The sequence below is a fragment of the Rhinoderma darwinii genome, chromosome 8 (genome assembly GCF_050947455.1).
Source record: "Rhinoderma darwinii isolate aRhiDar2 chromosome 8, aRhiDar2.hap1, whole genome shotgun sequence".
Classification (NCBI taxonomy): Eukaryota; Metazoa; Chordata; class Amphibia; order Anura; family Rhinodermatidae; genus Rhinoderma; species Rhinoderma darwinii.
Window position 1 is genome coordinate 110,970,461 of NC_134694.1, and position 6,611 is coordinate 110,977,071.

At 44.0% G+C, this 6,611-nt stretch overlaps 1 long non-coding RNA gene across 1 annotated transcript; it reads right to left on the reverse strand.

Annotated features, from left to right (window-relative positions):
• Positions 1–406: 406 nt before the first annotated feature.
• Positions 407–5,561, reverse strand: LOC142658869 (uncharacterized). Its single transcript, XR_012850208.1, has 3 exons — positions 5,474–5,561; positions 1,824–1,874; positions 407–715 (listed from the first exon to the last, which is right to left on the reverse strand). It is a non-coding gene; the product is annotated as an uncharacterized LOC142658869 (long non-coding RNA).
• Between the last annotated feature and the right edge of the window lie 1,050 nt (positions 5,562–6,611).

Below are 6,611 nucleotides of genomic sequence, written 5' to 3' on the forward strand. Positions count from 1 at the left end.
GCCGCATTTAAAGACCCAGCCCGACCACAGATCTCATGTTCGTTCAGGTCACATTTCGGACGTCGGAATGGAGGCTGGTTTCACAAATGCCAGAACATTCTAAAAGCTAGATGGTGACAAAAAGAATTTGTACGAGATTAGGAAAAAAATACAAAAAAGTCTCTTTTCCCCCTTTTCTGAAACAGTGCCACTCTTGTCCATGGGATTGTCTGGTACTGCAGCTCAGCCTCATTCACTCATCTCACACAACCCCTTAACACATCTTCTGGCACCAATGGGTGACTACTGGTTCTCAATGACCTCGGATATTGGCTTTAAGAGTAGTAAATCTGAGGAACAACGGTGTGAAACTCTAATATGGTACAACTGGGAGCAGCCGGTAGACACGAGGGACCCAGACGTCACACGTGTTCAATCAATAATTTATTCTTAATAAATATTAACATAGAAAATTCAGTGGGAGACATTATTATTAGTGGTCACTGCCAGATTGCCGTCACCAGACTGTGCCCTCATCATAGTGCTGTGGTGTGTAGGTTGTACCCGGCCTCGGGCACCACCATCTAGAACAGCGCACCATTTATTCTGAGGCTGCTGGGGTACCGTCTTCTTCATAACCAGGGGCAGCAGCGTCACAGGGTGCGGGGTCGTATTCTAGGGTGTCATCGAGATTATCGGGGCCCAGGCGATAATGGCGGCTTTTATCTACAGAGACCTTCAAAAGAGAAATCAGTGGTAAATATCACTAAAACGATGCGTAACGTCACCCCATTAGCGGCATCATCCAAACCGGATGTCAGAGTTGTAGGGCTCATGCGCATGGCTGGGTTACGTATTGGCGTTGTTTAGATCCACAATACGGCATCCATAGAAGTCTATAGGCCCATATAGTACCGGAGGTTTCATGCGGGGGGCTCACAGAGGTTTTTTGCCATGGGGTCATGTAGAATGGGCATGTAAACGCGGCTTTTTGGGGGGTTTTCGGTAAAAAAAATGTTGCTGAAAGTCAATAGGGAAATATTAAGCGCACTACAGTTTGTTTGTTTTTGGCGGCTTTTTTTATTTTCAATCGCAGCATGGAGTTGCTTTGCCATATTTTCAGCCACTTCGGCTTTGTTCACATCTGCGTTGGGTTCCCGTTCTGACGTTCCGTCGGAGCTTTCCGTCAGAACGGGACCCTGACCAGACACAAACGTGAATGGTGACGGATCCGGTGCCCATTGTTTCCGTTTGTCTCGGTTGTGCACCGGATCCGTTGTTTTGCCAAAAGCAATAGCGTAGTCAACCAGTTCTGACGGAAAGTCAGAACTGGACCCCAACGCAGATACGAACAGAGCCTTAGTGGCAGTTTTTTCCCCTAGACCGCCGTGTTTGTTTGGTTTTTTTTTTCACCTGATCAAAGCATAAAGAATATGTATTGCATTTTTTGGGAGCGTTTTTTCAGAATACATCACATGTTGCAAAGAGGAAACTTTAAATCATATGATGTGAAAAATGGCACAAAAAAAAATCCTACTAAAAAAAACAAAAACACGTGTATTTTTGGTCGAGTTTTTAATACCACTAGATGTTACGTTAATGTCTAAAGTGAAATATAAAATTCACGCCATATAACCGCTTTGGGTTGGGGCGTTGGAGGTAATTTTGTGGTCAGTGGCATTTTCTTTCCAAACGCAGCGTGCGCGAAGTATGGAGTTTTTCACATGGAATTAAAAATCAACAGAAAAAGCACGCACAAAATGCCGCCATACAGGGTCCGTGCACACCGCCTTGCCATGTACATGAGGCATTACCGTGACAGAACCTATAGGGGAGACCCTCACCTCATCGTCTGAGCTCTCTGCAGCCTCCATTTCCCAATCTGGAATGTCCATCTGAAATAAATAAAAATGCAAAAAACTGACACAAATCCACCAGTCCAGTTTTAAACACACTAGAGAAAAGTCCTAAACCCCCAACATTTGCAATACATTCACAGAACCATAGTTAACCCCTTTCTGCTTCCAAAAAATAAATTTAAAGCAGTCGGAAGGCGGAATCACAGTTCATTGCTGGTGGCGCTGTTGCATTCGGGTCTTTGGAAAATACCACTTGACAGAGTGGTTGAAAGTAGTACTGCAAGGGACAGAGAGTTGAACTTCAGGTGGAAGCGAAACTGCGCAGACATGACAAACCCTTCATTAAAACCGCCAACAAAAAAAAATCTCTACCCTTTTATAGAACGTGATATTGAAAAAAATATATGAGGCAACAGTCCCCCTTTAAATCATAATATTAGTGGAGCAGCTCATAGTCTAAGCAGTTCTACCATTTATAGACATTACTGCAAATGCACAAAATCACCAGCGCCAGGAGTCTCCATATCCCTGTCCCCTTGTACAGGAGCTCATCACGGAGATGATTGGTGTAGTAGTACTTTACCTGGTCGATCACACACCTTCCAGGTCAGTGGTATTATTGCCCCATTTTCCAGGCGGAAGGACAGGATTTCTAGCTTGGGATCGTTAACCTAATGAGGTCATTACATGAGTTGATTTAGAGATCACACCCACTTTTAAGTAACCGATGAATTGTTGATGTGGTTACAACTTGCACGACCGGAATGAACGTTCCCAGCGGGGTCGTCACATGTGGTCGGTCTGGAAATGCCATATATAATATTTACGTGCCAGTAATTCTAGAAAATGCCGTCGCTCTTCCTATGACTATTGCCTATGATCCTGTGATTGTGAATATGACTGTGGCGCAATATTACAGGTTGGAGCTTTTATTTTTATCCTGCGATTGTCTATTTTTGGACCAAATTTCTCCACCATACAGTACAGGAGTACCCAGAGTATGTACAAGCTTAATATAGGGCCTCCGGGTGTCACCGTACAGGGTCCGTGTAGACGCCATTGTTGTGTGCATTAGCCCTATGGCTATAGTCGCAGTCAGCAGATTTGATTTGTGCAACAAATCTGCCATGTGTGAACATACCCTGAGGGTCCATTCACACGTCGGGTTTGAAGTAATGCATCAAAAAGAAATCAAATCTTAGCAAAATCGCGGTTGCGGGCAAAAAAAAAAAGAGAATTTTGCCCGCAACAAGTAAGGCCCTATGCACACGACCGTATATTTCATCCGTAATTACGGACCCATTCATTTCTATTGGCCACGGACACCTTTCCGTATTTTTACTGATCGGTGTCTGTGCTGAAATAATGATAGAACCCGTCCTATTCTTGTCCGTAATTACCTCACGGACGATCCCATAGAAGCTTAAGGGCGCTTCTGTAAATACGGACGACTACGGATGTGCACCGGTAAACCGTCCGTATTTACGGAAACATTGCTATGCATCATTTGCAGCCTCCCTCTGTTTTTTTACGGATCGGTATATACGGATCAAATACGGATGCAATACGGACCATATTTACGGACACCCTTTTGTATACACGGATGAGTTACGGATGATTACGGATCCATATTTATGGACAGTATTTATGGATGGATGAAAATACGATCCTGTTCATAGGTCCTAAAGCCCCATGCACACGACCGTATTTGAAGGGTGTCCGTAAATATGGTCCGTATTGCATCCGTATATACGGATCCGTAAAAAAATAGGGAGGCTGCAAATGATGTTACCAACATGTTGCCTAGCAACGCTTCCATAAATACGGACGGTTTACGGATGCACCTATAGACTTCTATGGGAGAGTCCGTGCCGTAATTATGGAATAGGACGGGTTCTATAATTTTTTCAGCACAGACACCCATCCGTAAAAATACGGAAAGGTGTCCGTGGCCAATAGAAATGAATGGGTCCGTAATTACGGATGAAATATACGGTTGTGTGCATGGGGCCTTAGGCTACATTCATACGTTGCAGTTGAGGTGCCGTTCTAACATGAATTGCTGCGGTTTACATTGCATTATTTGCCTGTGCATAGAAAAAACACATTAATCTTACAAGTTTCACCTGTAAAACAGGCAAAAATGTTTTTTGCGTTTTTTACCACGAGGCCAAAAACATCTCATGTTAATTCACCATTAGGCTGGGTTTACAGGACGCAGTTAAAATGCGTATTTTTTTGCCTGCGACGTGTGAACCCAGCCCAAGGGTCTATTCAGAAGTTGCAGTTGAAGTGTGGTTAAGGCCTCATCCACACGACTGTAAGGGTATGTTCATACGGCCTATTTTCGTATTTCCGTAAACGCCCGAAAAACTGACAAAAAATCGGAAGCAGAACGCCTCCAAACATCTGCCCATTGATTGCAATGGAAAAAATGGCGTTCTGTTCCGATGGGTCGTTTTTTTACGCGGCCGTTTTGAAAAACAGCCGCGTAAAAAAACGGCCGCAAAAAAGAAGTGCAGGTCACTTCTTGGGACGTTTTTCGAGCCGTTTTCCATTGACTATTGAAAACAGCTCCAAAAACGGCCGTAAAATCAGGCTTAAAAAATGTCTGAAAATCAGGAGCCGTTTTTCCCTTGAAAACTGCTCTGTATTTTCAGAGGTTTTTGACTCAGCGTGTGAACGTACCCTAATGGTTTCTACTGTCCGCAAATACGGATGCACATCCGTAGCAGTCCGCAAATGTGGAACCCGTGATGTAATTGCAGACAAGAATAGGACATGTTCTATATTTTGAAGATCATTTCTACAGCCCGGACAGACATCCGTAAATATACGGAAAGGTGTCTGTGGTCAATAGCAATGAATGGGTCCGCAATTTCATCCGTAATTACGGATGAGAACTCTGGTTGGGTGCATGGGGCCTTAAACCGCATCAAAAACTGTATGCCGTTTTTCCGTGATTCTGGGTGTGGTTTTTTTATGCGATCGTGATAAGAAATGCAACCGCATTGAAAAACGCATACAATTTTTTCACAGCGCGTGGATATTTGTTCAATTCTCATCAACTTTGAGTCTACTGTAAAACGCACGGAAACTCCGCAATATTACGTATGAATTTAGCCTAGAAGTGCCCACATAAATTTATGTGTGTGAACTAGTCCTAAGGCCCCATTCACTGAGCCATATACAGATGGTAATACGGCGGCCGTAGTCTAATGTAAAGTATGTACATAGCAATCTGTCTCTGACTGTACACAGAATTTGTAAGAAAAAACATGGTGGCATTCAGGATCGCACGCCTTGGTGCGGAGGTATTCTTTGAAGAATTGCATCTAGGAAGTGATCCAGTGTCCCAAGGAAAACACAAAATGGGGGCAGATTTCTCAAAACTGGTGTAAAGGTTAAGCAGAGTAGTAACCCATAGCAACCAATCAGATTGCTGCTTTCATTTTCCAAAGGGCCCCTGAAATATGAAAGGTGGAATCCGATTGGTAAACGCGGCTTTTTTTGTTGCAGGTTTTTCCAATTGAATTTAATAGGGTGGGAAAACAGTAGATGTTGATATTTTTGCGGCGAAAAAGCTGCCATTCCGCCGCAAAAATCACAACTCAGAAAGAAAATCTTATACTTACCCAGAATTCTGTGTTTCTTCGTCCAGGCCGGCCTCCTGGGATGAGGTTTCAGCCCATGTGACCGTTGTTGCCATTCACAGGATGCAGTGATCACATGGGATGAGACCTCATCCCAGGAGGTTGGGCTTCAGATTGGCAGAGGGATGCATTGCCATGGCTACAGGTAAGTATAAACTTTTTTTTTATTATTATTTTTTACGTGCAGCTTTCTGTAGCAGACATTGCGGCAGAAAAACTGCACCACAATTCGGTGTCGATTTGCGGCCGGAATTCCATGCCATGAACAGGGCGTATACGCGGTGTGCTTCTACGCAGCAAATCCACCCTGTGGGAACATACCCTAAGGGATCGTGCACACGACCATTTTTTTGCAGATAGTATACTGAACCATTCATTTTTATGGGGCCACGTACACATCTGTTTGTCCATTCCACAAAATTATAGAACATGTCCTATTCTTATTTGTGTACGTGATCCATCCAACCCATTATAGTGTATGGGTCTGCAAAAAAAAAAAACATTAGAAAAATGGATGGCACACGGAAGCCACTAGGATGTGTTTTGCGTTCTGCCAAAACGGAAACAGTCCTGTACATGATGCCTAAGCCATTCTCCCACAAGAACCTCCTCTGATTGTCAGGGCTAGACCCTGTTGAACCTATATTACAGCAATGGTGAGAATCGAGGGTCACTATCTGGGGGTCTGTGACGATGGATGATCATACGGACTACTTTGTCCCCTACCCTCAAAGTGTTAAATTTGCAAACCGCTCATTCTGAAATGCTGACGTGTCTCAGACTTTAAAGGGGTTCTCCGCATTGGACATTCCCTACAAAAATAAATGAAGTATTCCACAATGCCCCTTCATACCAATGGGTTGTCTGTGTAATATAGGACGTGACCGCTCCACCAGAGCGAGAGACGCTCTTCATAACCACGCTGGCCAAGAGATGAGAACCCGGCCCTACTAAATCACAATTCCCTAAATGGGTGTATGAAAATGGGTTTTCTGAAGTAGGCAGAAAAAGGACATGTCCTATTATCCTTTGTTTTCATGGATCCCTCCATACTCAAGTCGACAGGGATCCGTGAAACCAGGACCCACACGGGGGCAACACAGACGTGAAAAACTGCAGT